General features: G+C 41.7%; 1 pseudogene; it reads left to right on the top strand.

Annotated features, from left to right (window-relative positions):
- The first annotated feature begins 1,085 nt into the window (after positions 1 to 1,085).
- LOC144465057 (uncharacterized) lies at positions 1,086 to 14,417 on the top strand (annotated as a pseudogene).
- Positions 14,418 to 15,195: the final 778 nt, after the last annotated feature.

Raw genomic sequence — 15,195 nt, 5'->3', positions numbered from 1 at the left:
TTATCAGTAACTGAGGCATATTCCAGCCATTTGCACCAAAGAAACCCATGTGTAAGTATCTTTAAATCTACTGTCTTTGTTTTGATTTTTCAGCACATCAGTAAAGATAAGAAGATGCTGATTATTAGAATGAGCTCTTTGTTTCCCTTTCAGTATGTGAACTTTAGTCTTACATAGACAGGTGAAGTTGATCATTATGTTGCCTCAACCAACATATTTTCAGATAACCGCAGGTGTTTAGCTTTCATTGCATGCTAAAGGACACTTAGTAGATTTAGCTTGGTAAACATTAGACTGGTTGAGCCTGTTTTGCAAAGTTACCTGAAACCTTCCATCTAAAATTGCAAATCCCTGCAATCAAAGACAAATGCAAAGGGCTGGTGCAAATACAAAGTGCAAACAGCTGGGAGGTTTCCATCTGCCAGTACCAGAGGGTTTCTATATCATAATATATTTACAGTGATCCATATGACAAAATGATACACTGAGAGAGAGAGAGAAAGACAGAGAGAGATGCACGGCAAACCGTAATGACAAAAGCTACAATAACATTAATTTTAGCAATAATATGATAATAATCATAGTATTTTGGTAGTACATTACATGTATATATTAATAAATGATAGTATATGTATGAGACAATAAAAATCACATGTGTATAATAATAGTAGAAGTATGACTAATAATAAGCTGTGGTAGTAGGCATCAGGCAGGACCACGGCAGCAGCGAAAACACGACCCACGATCCATGCATAGCCACAATTTAAGGGAACCTGCGAATGCAGTGGAGCACAAAGGCTCCAGAGAAGAAGCCAAGTTAGTGCCATGCAGTAATAGGGCATGAATGTTAATAAATGAAAAAAAAACATCTTTTCAGAATCTGAGAGAGAGAGAGGGAGAGAAGGACAGAGGAGCTCAGTGTATTATAGGAGGTCCCCGGCAGACTAGGCCTAAGTCAGCCTAACTAGGGGCTGGTCCAAAACAAGCCTGAGCCAGCCCTAACTGTAAGCTTTGTCTAAGAGGAAGGTCTTAAGTCGACTCTTAAATGTGGAGATGGTGTCTGCCTCCCGGACCGCAACAGGAAGATGGCTCAAGGGAAGAGGATCCTCACAAGTGAGGGCTCTGGCTCCTGATCTACTTTTGAAGACTTTAGGAACCACGCGTAACCCTGCATTCTTAGAGCACAGTAATCTGATGGGATAATAAAGCACTATGAGCTCTCTAAGATATGACGGAGCCTGACCATTTAGAGCTTTGTAAGTGAGGAGAAGGATTTTACAGGGAGCCAATGCAGAGAAGCTAAAACAGAAAAATATGAGAAGAAATATGATCTATTTTCTTAGTTACCAGCAGTACACATGCACAGTACACCACATTCTGAATCAGCAGGAGAATTTTTAAAGACTTGTTAGAGCCACCTGTTAGTAAGGCATTGCAATAATCCACCCTAGAGGTAACATGCGTGGACCAATTTTACTGCAGGATTTGACAGGAGACAGGATATGCCTAATTTTTGCAATACTAAACAGATGAAATAACACAGTCCTTAAAGTAAGGCAAAGTAGGCCTATATTCATTTGCAAGTATCAGGCTAAGTGCACCCTCCTCTCCTCTCCTCTCCTCTCCTCTCCTCTCCTCACTTTATTCTCCAATCCTTTCCTCCACCTTTCCTCCACCCCTCTCAATTTTTTCATTGCATTTAATAGTTGGACTTAAAGTTAATCCATAACCTTAGTAAAAAGATTGTAGCGACAGTAGTTTGGATAACGGCAATATGGCACTTCACTGAATGTATTTACAGTTCATCCGAGCACAAATGAGACAATAATTAGCACAGCACACCGACTCTTTTCTCAAGCACTTCATCATGCTTTGTTAAGATTTTTTGGAGCAGACTAGCTGTAACTAAGGTATTTAGCAATTACGGTGAAGTAAAAAGCAGATTGTTGACTCAAAAAATATACTCGAGTAAAGAAGAAGTAGGCTACAGGACATGGTGAGTACTCATTCCTTAAAAAATGACCTTTTTACTCGTGTGCTACTTGTACCATGTATTTACCCACCCCTGGCAGTAAGCTAGTTAAAATTAACTAGTGCAGTGTCTATTTAAAACATGCCTGTTTGGAACAAGCTGAATGCTGGGCCTGTGGTATTGCTGCTTGCAGCTTTCCCCAGAACCACTCAAACAATTTCACTCTCGACACTAAACTTCTTTGGGTCCTGTAGTACACCTGGGTCCCAAACAGCTGTAGATTTGTGATGATGTTTAGATATGAAAAATATTAAATTGCTGCTATTCTAACACATTGTATAGTGAGCTAACAAACAAATGGCCCATAAAAGATACGCAGTTTGACAGTATACAACTTACTGTGTAAAATATTGTTCTACAAATATCTTACATATGCATGTTACTGGTTATATTGCAGGTACAAATTTTATTCACAAAATATAACATTTAAAATTTGACATGTTTTTATTCATTTAAAGAGGCAACAGATAGGATTCGGGTTTTTTTAGCCTGGCGCCACCTAGCGTCAGTGGTGTTGCATCGCACTGTCCCAACAACCAAATTGACCGTGGGGATCAGAGATAATCAATCAAATGTAAGCTGTAAAACCACCAGTATACATCTATGTATATGTAGAATGAGAAGGTGTGTAGACACTATACTAAATAAATGAGTAAAGAGACCGAGCAACAATTACCAGATTTAACTGAAGAAAAAACAAATAGTAATGCGAATAATTATACCAGAATGCACAGTACCAGTACAAACTACTCGCAGTAAATTATACCAATATGTACAGTGTCAGTACAAACAACAGTAGACACGTAAGGGATAATGTATAGTGAGCCGGTGAGTGTTGAAAAATAACTCCCGACAGGGGAATGGAACCCCGACGCGCAGCTGAGTTATTTTTCAATGGTCACCAGCTCACTATACATTATCCCGCTTAGAACATGGCTTGCTACTAAAACATTCAAATGTTACAACTGGCATCAATATTATTAAATTACTGGCAGAGTGTATTGACAGAGGAGAGGAGCTCACCAGACAAACGGGAGCGGAGGAGAGGATTTTACTCCACTTCTCCCGGTCGGAGATGCTGGGTGCCCAGTAGCTGCGAAGGCTGCCCTCACATTTATGGCCAGTGACCGACATGATCTCCCTGCTCTCCAGGCCAGCTTGGGAGAGCTGTGTGGACTAACGTTAACTGATTTTGATGTCCAGTGTTGACTTAGCTGGGCGTAACTTAGCTGGGCGATGTCCGTCGATAGCTGCCTCCGTGAGAAGAGAACAGAAGGAAGGGAGGGGCGTATCACTGTCCAAGGGCTGCCGTAGAATGGCAACGAGGATGTCAGCCAACCAACACTTGCTACCCAGTACAGTCCCCTCTCGTCTAGCTAACATTTAGCCATGTTAGCCATGTTCTGCGAAATTTCGCCCCCAGTGGCAGAACCTTATTACAAAGATGCAAAGCCACTAAGTAACCTATGTAAACGCTGATAGTCTGATTTTACTGTGTATACTACCCTGTGCAAATCACATTATTTTCATAATGATATATATTTAGGAAAAGATGCTATCTGTTGCCTCTTTAACTGTCAAGGATTATAATAGAATTGAATCTCCACCTTGAAATGATGTTTTTTAAGCAAAAAAATGATGCAATTTTAAGCAAATTACATAATTTAAGCATGATGTAATTTTAAGCAAAATTTGCTGATAATTAGGCTACTCCCTTTCAGCCTTCACTTTACTTAAGAAAAAAGTTTTGAGCACCTCTTCTACCACTGCTTATAGCCTACCAACATTTCCGGTTAGAGAAAGAGTGAAAAGTAAAGCAAGATTGCATTTGGCTTGGGCCCCAAAATCACTAAATCCACCCCTGAAAAAAACACGTCTACTCGTAGTCAGAAACACTGCGAAGTACATTGAGAAAAACACAGTGATATACACAAAGTGGATGCATTCATTTCCAAGCAGGTCACTTGCTTTAATCAACATGGTTATAATAATGGGAAGTATTTCATCGGTGGTACCGTAACCAGCATTGTAAGTTCTGATTGCAAACTTACACACTTCAAGTTGCAATGGCAGAGTAGCACTTCTCCTGCTCATTGACTCCAGGGAAGTGAAGAAGGTTTTGGTCGTAACATTTGTATCTCAAGCATTAACTGCAGTCAGCGAGCTGTGGCTGTACACCAGAATGCTGCAGGTGACGTACTGCTCGCCAGTGTTGGGCTCGTTACTCTTGAAATGTAATAGATTGCTCATTACTCGTTATTCTTTTTACTCCCTGCCAACAGTAGTTTGTTGAACTACTTGTTCTATTACTTTTCTGTTACATCCTATAAACTTGGTAATTGCGTATCTCCCCAAAACTGAGATGTGTGCCTCCATGTGAATGTCAGGGTAATCACCGGTAAGTGTAGCTAAGGCTAGATAGCTTCTATTTACCTGGGGGTTTTCTGTTGCCTGTGACTGGTATTTTCCCCAAGACTCTGAACGATAGATGGACAGACACTCGTGAATCAACATTTCATCCACTACATATCCAGCCACAAGCTTCATTGCTACTTTGTAGCCTGCAGCTATCCACGATTAAAATACAGTTCAGCCAGTGTAGGGCTACAGCTAACTTCCATGGCCGCGGAGGGCTCACCTTTTGTAGGGTGTATTTCCTGGAGCGTCACGTTGTTGTGTTGTCGGCTGTAGTAGCCGTGGTGTTTCAGACCGGGGGTTTGGGGACGTGTTGTTTGCAGTGGAAAGAGTTTTAATCTAACCACCTGGTGCAACAGTGTTCTTGTCATCTTTCCTCCTGACAAAATCAAAATAATGGGAATATTTCCAGCCGCTAAGGTAAGCATCTAAGCTTGGTCTCCATTCTGCTGGGGATGATTATATTAAATGCGGAGCTTAAGTCCAAAAACAGCAGCCTCACAGATGTTCCAGGATGTTCCAGATGAGACAGTGCAGCATGAAGGGCTTTCTTTATGGCGTCCTCTGTTGACCTATTTTCCCTATAGGTGAACTGGTGCTGGTCCAGGGTGGGTGGCAGTGCAGCCTTGATGTGCATCAGAATCAGCCTCTCGAAGCACTTCATCAGAATGGGGGTGAGAGGTACTCGTCTGAAGTCATTGAGGCTGTTGATGGATATTTTCTTGGGGACAGGGACTATAGTGGCAGTAAAACCACTGCATCTGAATGCGCCACTATCTTGATAGCCATCCACATTGCATCATCTACATAGAAAGGGAGAGGGAGGATCTTTTTTCCAGTAAAAATTAAAAATAGTTTGCTTATGTAGGAGGAGATAAGTTAAGCACCCACCATCAGGTATCAGGGGGGTATTCCAGAAAGCGGGTTTAGTGAAAACTCTGAGTAACCCTGAAATGAGGGAAACTCTGGGTTTTCAGTTCCAGAAAGAGAGGTAAGTCAAACTCTGAGTCAATCACCATGGCAACTGACTCTGTGAACCTAACCTGCTCGCTGGCAGGTTTTCTATAAGAAACCCTGAGGTCACCCTGTCTCCTCCCTACTACAGAGCCTGAAGCAAGCTGGCAGACAGACATGGGATGTTCGTATGTAGGAAATCCCATCGATATTGAGGCAGAATTAATTCGCAATGCCTTCCGCCGGGAGAGGATTTTCAGAACCCGTTTAGATGTGCTGTCATTCCCCAATGAATATCTGTTTGAACTGTACCGTTTTTCATTAGACTCAATGATTTACCTAACTGTGCAAATTTGCAGGAAAGCCCAATCAGTCTTTTTTCAGCATTGGCAGTAAAACAAAACTGGGGAGTGCAGCAAAATGCTGCCTACCAACTTTTGTTTATACAGAATGTGCCCTTTTCGGGGCAATGGGGGGCGTGAGCAAGTAACAAAACGTGTAGCTCAGCGTGTGACGTAACCAATGACGTGGGAGAGAAGCCGTGGCTGGTCAGTCCTTCGGCGATTCTCTCGTAAGTCAGCCCGTCCTTCACCGTCCCCGTCATCTGATGGTTAATGGCCTCTTCGTTTGCGAGGGCAAGGAGGCTGCGCAATTCCATGTCTCCCCAGTTGCTCATCTTTACAGTGTCTGTCAGGCTTGCATTTCCCTCTTGCAACTAGCTGCTATCAGCTGCTTCCTGTTTATCCACCGCCAGTGGGTCGCACGTGCAGCGTCATCAACAGCTCCTCCCACAAGTCTTCAACAGCCTCTCCCATTGTGGAAGGCCGCCTCGGTCTGTTTAAACTAAAAGGGTTCCACCAATATGGCTACCCTACGAGGCGGAAAATTGGGCACCTCGGATCAACTCGCCAAACCGGCTCTGTTTGTCTAAACGCTTGCAGCTTGCCGCCAAAACGGCCCAACATTCACAGAAAATCTGGCAGTGTAAAAGGGGCTTATATTTAATTTTAAGCTGCTTCCAAATGCGTTTTTCCCCTGTGAGATTGCACATATGAAAATCAATTTTTATTCAAAACCACTCCACCACTTTTTCACCTGTATGCTATGATTTTAATTAAGTGTGCTTAATGTTAAATTAATGGACTAGTGCATTCAAACTTACGCGTTGAGCATCTCCAATTCCACAGGTGTAAAATAAGTTGATCTTTTTTTCTCTCCGGTTGCCATGGTGACTCGAGATATTGGGGCTCCATTGATGATGGCTTTTTATTGTGGTTGTACACGCGCTTTACCCAAGGTGTACCTACTCAGAGTTGATTGAACTAATTCAAATCAGCTGTTCTGGAACTGGATACTCAGAGTTTCCCATCTCAGGATAAGTCAACTCAGAGATCAGGATTAGACTCAGAGTTTGTTGAACCTCCTACCTGGAATACCTCCCAGAGGTGGCAGGGGTTTCACAATAGTCAAGCCAGCCTTCTTAAACATGTCAGTCTGAGATTAAAGGACAAACATCAGTTGTGAACATGGGGCACTTAATGATGTTTATCAAGTCAAAGTATCAGTCCACAAGAGGGCAGCACAGGGTATTGTGAGAAATGAAAAGTAGCCTTGTGGTGTCCCACAGTACCTGGTGACACAGACTGTCAAGGTTTGACAGCATCAGTCCTGGTCAGATGATGTTAAAGCTAACACCAATGTGCATGGCGTTAGGGTCATCGAGTGAAAAGATGTAGATCTTGTAGTCTGGAGCCAGATTGTGGTGCATCCAGTCAATACCTATGTAATTTGTAACCTGAAAACCCCAAAAACAAACAAACAAACAAACAAACACATAAACCACAAAAACAGAGGAGGAGGTTTAAGGAACTTTTCAAAGTCTCCTTTGCTACAGGAAACAATAACAACCTCTAAGCTAACAGCTTACCTGTTAAAAATGGTAAATTTTGATGAAGATTTGAATTGTTCAACAAGGCATGCCTGCTTTGCTCTTTCAGTAAATTGTTGTAAAGATCTACAACAAATAAAACAACCTGTGAACACACCTCGGAGGAGCCCAGACTCCATCTCACAGAACTCTAATGCCCGATGTTGCTCTGTTTTCTGACACGGCCAGTGAGAGTTGATTTGTCACCTCTTATGAAATGTCTCCAGTCAGACAATACCTGGGTCTGATCCTTTTTGATCTGGGACTCTGTCCCGGACCATCCTGACTCACTGCCACATCAGCAAGCTTTCTGTTGTCTCTTTCAACTGAGCCACTATCTTCCTGGTATGTTTGCATAGCATAAGCATGAGCTAACACAGCAGCAGTGCTAACATCCAACGCTGAGCAACAAACTCACACCCAATATCAAAACGGCTCGACTCTGTCACTGAGCCCCATAATAACCATTTGGTAATGTTGGCCGTGTGATGCTAACAGTTAGCGTTTGTCTTGTCTATTCTATTCCATTCTGTCAAGACAGACATTTTCCCTGGTCATTACTGTGCACATATATACTGTATTTACTTAGGCCTCGGGAGCTCTTCTGGTGCCGGCAGACACATAGGAACCTCCCAGCTGGGGACACTTTGTGTGCATACACACATACACACACAGAAAAAAGAAGAAATTCTGCACGCGTCCTGTGGTGTAAGTACATACGGTACACATGTACTGTATATACTTAGGCCTCAGGACCTGGAATTTCCTGAAGCTTAAGTACATACAGTACAAATGTATTGTATACTGTATGTACCTAGGCCTCAGGAGCCCTTCTGGTGCCAGCAGACACTTAAACCTCATGGCAGGGCACGGTTTGTAAGCATACAAAAAAGTTTTTCACTATGTGTGCAACACCTATTCGTTGTGCTAGTGGCTTTTTTTGCTCAAGCTCCTGCCTCACAAAATGTCTGTGCATGGCCCTGGACCTCCATGTTAAAATGCCCAAAATAACATATATAAATAAAATGTTTATAGCTTGGTTACAAAAGTGGTTTTGGTCTATATAGCTAATTTCAACAGTCATGACAACTCACTCATTTACATTTTATTAAAGCTTAAAGTTATTCATAGTTCAATGGTGTTCATTATGTCTTTAGTTTATGGTAATGACTTTAGTTGTTCTTTGATCTCATACATGTTAGGATGTTACATACCTTGACATGTTTTAGCGGAAACTTCCGCCTTCCTCAGAAGTGTCACTTGGTGGTGGTTGTGTCATGTCTTTTTCAGCCGATCTGTCAATCAGCCGATATTAGGGTGGCGTGACCGTCCTGTCAGTTTTTGACAGGACAGTCACGCCACCAGCTGTCCGTCCGCCGCCTCTCCAGGATGCTGCTCCAGGTGTGGGAGAGCATATATGCCCCCTCTTCCCTGTTCATTGTCCCTGGGCCCCGCTTCCTTATTTCAATGGCCTCCCTGATCCAGCGCCAGTATTTGTTGTCCTCAGTGCCTAGGACTCTGGCCTTGTACCAGTCCATAAGATGATTTTCCCTTTTGCAGTGATCTGTTATGGCTGATTTGTAGGTTTCTTGTTGTGCCTTTTCTTTTATTGATCTTGTTTGTCTTATTTTCGTATCCTTCTCGCATTCCTTTTTATGTTCTTTTTTACGTGTGCTGAAGCTCCTCCCTGTCTCCCCAATGTATGTTTTATTGCATGATTGGCATGGTATCTCGTATATGGTGTTGCATTTATTGTTTTACTTGATCTTGTCTTTTGGGTGTACCAGAATTTGCCGTAGTTTTGTGTGTGGTTTGACCGGTGTGTTTATGTTGTGTTTCCTCATTGTTCTTGGGATGTAGTGTCACCACTCCTCTGTATTCTGTTTTGTTTGTGTGCTTCTTTTTCTTTCTTCTTCACCTGCCCTGCGCCTTTCTCTATTGCCCAGTGTGGATACTGCATGTTTTTAGCGAGTCCTGTATGTGTTTCTCCTCCTGTGCTCTGTCTTCCAGGTCTGTTATCATTGCTGCACGTTCATATAGTGTTCTGAACACTGACAATTTGTGTGTTGTGGGGTGTTCTGATGTCCATAGTAAATATTGGTCTGTATGTGTGGGTTTTCTGTATATTTTTATTTTGATGTCTCCGTTGTCTGTGTGGTGAATTTTGATGTCCAGAAAGGGTATAGATTGTTCTGTTTCCTCCTCATGTGTGAATTTGATGTTCCCGGTGGTGTCTGTGGTATTTAAATGGCCCGTGAGTTTTTGAGTGTGTCCTGGTTTTATTTTTTCCAAAATGTCGTCCACATAGCATTTCCACAGTGTGGGTCTGTATTTCTCTAGTGCCAATGTTATGGCCTTTTCCTCCAGATCCTCCATGACAAAACTGCACATGATGGCAGAAAGCGGGTCCCCCATGGCAAATCCTTCTTTCTGTCTGTATGTTGTGTTTCTGAACTGGAAATAAGTTGATGTGGCAATGAACTGAAGAAGTTGAATGATGTCCTGAACAGTTAAGTTGGTGCGTCTCTTGAGTGTTCTGTCTGTTTGTAGCCAGTTCTGAATGATCTGTATTGTTGCTTGTACTGGTGTTTTGGTGAAGAGTGATATGATGTCATGCCATATGAATATTTCCTCTGGCCCTACTTTGATGTTTTTTAATTCCTCTGCTAGCTGTTTTGAGGTCTTGCAGTGTTGATCCATTTGTCCTAAAAGTGGTTTTATTATTTCTGCCAGTGCTTTTGATAAGTTGTATGTGACAGAGCCAATGCTGTCTACAATCGGGCGTAAGGGTGTTCCTGTTTTGTGTATTTTTGGTGTGCCGTAAATCCTGGGGGTGACGTTGGCTGTAGGTATTAAATGGTTGTACGTCTGCTTGTCTATTTTGTTTTCGTTTAGTAGTGGTTTTAGTAGTGCCTTGAGTTTATTTTTCTTTTCTTCTGCTGGGTCTTTCCTTAGTATTTCATATGTGTTTGTGTCTTCCAGCATTTCCTTCATTTTTTGTTCATATTTTTCAGTGTCCATTATGACTGTGGTTCTGCCTTTATCTGCCGGGAGAATTGTAATGTCCTTATTTTTTGCTAGTGTTTTTATGGCTTTGTCTTCCTTTTTGGTGATACTGCTGGCCGTTTTCAAAATGCCTGCTACTTAATTGCGTAGTGCTGCCTTTTGTCCTTGATCCTGCATTTTTTCACATGCTAATTCTGTGGCTAAAATGAAATCCTCATGTGGGATGCTTTTTGGTGTGATGGCGAAATTAAGTCCTCTTGTTAGTACACTGTGTTCTGCCTGTGTTAACTCGTGTTTGGACATATTGTGTATCTGATTGACAGATCAGCTGATAAAGATGCGTCACAACCACCACCAAGTGACACTTCTGAGGAAGGCGTAAGTTTCCGCCGAAACATGTCAAGGTATGTAATATCCTAACATGTCTGAGATTAAAGAACAACTAAAGTCATTATTAAAGTTATTCATAATTAGGGGCAGGCCACTTTGAGTGACAGGCTGTCTGCACATAGAGTTCACAGTGCCAGCTTCTCGCCCAGATATGATCACTTCTGTCTCTAAAAACACAAGATGGCAACAGCCGAAATGCAGAGCTCGAGACTTCAAAACAAGTGTCCATAAACCAATGGGTGATGTCATGGTAGCTATGTCTATTATTCAAATAGTTTGTGAATGTTAACAAATGAAAAGAGAGAGAGAAAAGGAGAAGGAGCTCAGTGTATCATAGGAGGTCCCCTGGCAGACTGAGCCTATGTCAGCCTCACTAAGGGCTGGTCCAAGGCAAGCCTGAGCCAGCCCTAACTGTAAGCTTTATCAAAGAGGAAAGTCTTAAGTCTACTTTTAAATGTAGAGACGGTGTCTGCCTCCCAGACCGACACTTCTGGTTCCACAGAAGAGGAGCCTGATAGCTGAAGTCTCTGGCTCCCTTTCTACTTTTGGAGAGTGTAAGAACAACAAGTAAACCATTCTCAGAGGGCAGTGATCTGATGGAATAATACACTACTATGAGTTCTCTAAGATGTGACGGCACCTGACCATTTAGAGCTTTGTAGGTGAAAGAAGGATTTTACAGGGAGCCAGTGCAGAGAAGCTAAAACAGGAGAAATATGATCTCTTTTCTTAGTTCCAGTTAGTACAAATGCCACCACATTCTTGATCAGCTAGAGAGTTTTTAAAGACTCAATGGAGTAACCTGATAATAAGGAATTGTAATAATCTTGGCTAGAGGTAACAAATGTGTGGACCAATTTTTCTTTTTCTTTTTGAGGCAGGATAGGCCTAATTTTTGTAATATTACGCAGGTAAAAGAATGCAGTCCTTAAAGTTCATTTAATATGGGAATTAAAGGACAAATCTTCATCAAATATTTTTCCGAGGTTCCTCACAGCGATGCTTGAGGCCAATGCAAAGTCATCTAGAGAAACTGCATTTATAGATAGAGAGTTTTTGAGGTGTTTGGGGTCCAAGTACTATAACCTCAAGTTTTGTCTGAATTTAATATCAGGTAATTGCAGCTCATCCAGGGTTTTATGTCCTTAAGATATGCTTGAAGTTTAGTTAAACGATACATTTCTTTGGCTTGATCGATAGATACAATTGTGTATCATCTGCATAGCAATAAAAATTTACAGAGTGATTTCTAATGATGTTACTTAAGGGAAGCATATATAAAGTGAATAGAAGTGGTCCAAGCACAGAGCCTTGTGGAACTCCAAAATAAACTTTAACATGCATGGGTGATTCATTATTAACATGAACAAACTGAGATCTGTCTGATAAATAGGATTTAAACCAGCTTAGTGCAGAACCTTTAAGGCCAATTAAATGTTCCAGTTTCTGTAATAGACTGTCATGGTCAGTCATGTCAAATGCAACACTAACAGCCTATTTCCACCAGATGCGTGTTGGTTGTGACTCCGCTCCGGCACAGCAGCGGCGCTCCGGAGCCCTCCGGAACAGATACGCAGGACTTCTATTTTTGCCGAACGCCGGAGCACAACGCAGCAATTCAGCACAGAGCAGATCATGCGGGGCAGGAAGTCGTGCACAGAAACAAAATAAAACATCCGTTTTTTTTTTTTTTAAATAAAATACACAGTGTTCACAGCGGCTCATATTTCCCTGCACTACACCTTGAAATCTACATAATGGGCAGAGGCAGGCCTGAAGTCAACAGGTCAGAGGTTTTCAGACGTCATTTCACCCCCTTGACACCATGGACGAGGAGAAATTAATCTTGGCGGTGCACCGAGATGTCTTCCGGCGGAGCTGCACCGCTCCGCACAGCAAACGCAGCCGGTGGGTATTGACGGATGGCGGAGCATGCAGCAGATAACCAGCGCTGCCATTCTGCAACAGACATGCATCCAGTGGAAATCCGGTGTAAGATCTATTAAGACTAGTACTGAGACAAGTCCTGGTAATTCTTACCAGTGCTGTCTCTCTGAAAATTCTCAAATAAATTATTGTCATGGAGAAAGTCACGCGGCTGATTTGCAAATACATTCTCACGGATCTTTGAAAGAAAGGAAAGATTAGATATAGGTCTATAGTTGGCTAACATCTTTGGATTGAGGGTAGACTTTTTAGAGGAGGTTTAATTACAGCTACCTTAAAGGACATGTCTAATAAAGAAGTGTTAACTAAGGGTAAAACTTATTTAACCCTTAGATGCATCAGTGGGTCAAAAATGACCTGGCAATGTTGTTTTTGTTTGTTTTGTTTTTTTGCTGTATTGTCGTAATGACAAGTTGTTACTATTTCATATTCCAGGTGTTCTTCAAAAAACATATCTTTTATAAATTTAAAGTAATTGTAGTTTATATATTACTACCCTAAGCTTCCGTAAGTGGCTCAAAAAAGACCCGTTTTAGAATCAGTGTGTTTATATGCTATTTTTTGTCATTTTGATTGGAAATAATGATTTGTATTATATTTTGTATTACACTTTGGTTCACACAAGAATGCATTCATTTTATTTTATTTTTTACTTTGTAACATTTGGAACATCTTTCTGAGATGATCGAAAAACAACAAAATTACACAGCCATAGAAAAATGTCACCATTCATTTATGTGTGTGTGTGTGTGTGTGTGTGTGTGTGTGTGTGTGTGTGTGTGTGTGTGTGCGCTTGTGTGTCTGTGGGTGTGTGTGAGTCACGTAAAAGAGAGTTCACACGCACATCCAGACCAAAACTGGGCAGGTGCTGAGCCAAAAAAAGCACATGAAACGAAAATCAAACAGCTTTCGTTTCATGCGTGTGAGTGAAATACCTGTTTCTGGCTGTTATCATTGCACACACGTACATTGCATTTCCCACACTTATTGTTGACTTTGTGCTATTTGTTAATTAATCAGATCTGACACCTCTTTCTCTTTTGCTGATCTCACTATTGTGGGGACTCTACAACAGAACAAGTCAGACATTCCTCCTCTGATAAAGGTTTCCAAGTCCAGGGAGGTTCACAGCACAGAATTTGGATTTAGTGGCAGCCTTACCATGATCAGCTATGTGAGAAAGAAAGGAATGGCTGTTCTCTTCAATGCACCATCATAGAGTGGTGGATGAAAATACCGGAAAGACAAGAATGGAAGTGATTATATTCTACAACAAGACCAAAGGAGGTGTAGACACCAGTGGGTCACATGGTTGGCACCTACACCTGCAAGCACCAAACACAAAGCTGGCCCATGGTGTTGTGGTAAAACATGCTTGACATCACCACCCTACACCTTTTTCATGGCTCAGCACCCTAAATTCAAGAGTGGTTTTACCAGTGCACGACGTCCCTTCCTCAATGAAGTCTCAAAGGAGCTTGTCACACCACATATGAGGAGTTGTCTAGAAGGCTGCCCCAACTGCAAACCCCAATCATTGAGGCAGTGGGAAGATGTAGGGTGACAAAAGCCACAACCCAGCCACAGGAAATCATCAGACGGGGCCAGGCAAAGAGAAACAGGTGCTGGATCTGCCCAAGAAACAAAGATTGCAAAGTCAACAATACGTGTGGGAAATGCAATGTATCTGCTGCGTGCATAGATCACACCCAGAAACAGGTAATATGTCACAACTGCATACAGTAAACTGACCTATGTTACAGCAGTACAGTCAGAATTTACAACCCCTTCAAAAATCTAAAATTAAAGGAAACAGAAGCTAATAAAATGTGTCATTTAAAAGGTGCAAAAGGTGATAGTCTTTTCTTTGACAATGGACCTCTGATGCATAGGTACTGGAATGATTCTTGTTCATGCAATTTAAAACAGTAACTGCCTAATCTTGAGGCAACATTTATGTGCTAAGGTAAGTGTAATGCTCTTTGTCATATGAAGAAAGTGTACAGCATGTACATCTGTTAAAGTGTCATCTGGTTATTATATTCAGAAAGTCAAAACTGCAGCTACAGGTGACAGAGTTAAGAGAGAAAAACTAACTAATTAATCAGTTGTTACTGGAAGAGTTTGTAGAAAGGCATTACATGGTTTCAAATATTTTAATTGAGCAGGTCCCCTGTTTTTGTCATAATCCTCCTTATCTCATAATGTAATATTTCACCCCAGGCTGTATTACAACCAACCCAGACTATGGGATGAATTGTAACATTTCACTCCTTGTGTTGGAGACCAGACCATACATTTTACGCCTGTGTAACAGAGATTATAGCTACACTATTAAATAGTAGACACACCAAACTGTTTGTATCACATTTTTTAATGTACTGGCTTAAAAGGGTGTCAGGATACAGACAGAAATGTCAAAAATGTTACAACCAGCCCTGGTCTACCCTGATTATAGTTTTACATTACAAACGTCTACGTGTCCCAATGGAGCCGACAAAACATAATGAATCCAGCTGTGTGT

The sequence above is a fragment of the Epinephelus lanceolatus genome, chromosome 2 (assembly GCF_041903045.1).
Source record: "Epinephelus lanceolatus isolate andai-2023 chromosome 2, ASM4190304v1, whole genome shotgun sequence".
Classification (NCBI taxonomy): domain Eukaryota; kingdom Metazoa; phylum Chordata; class Actinopteri; order Perciformes; family Serranidae; genus Epinephelus; species Epinephelus lanceolatus.
Note: the sequence above shows the minus strand (reverse complement) of the source record. Positions and strands in the feature narration are given on the sequence as shown.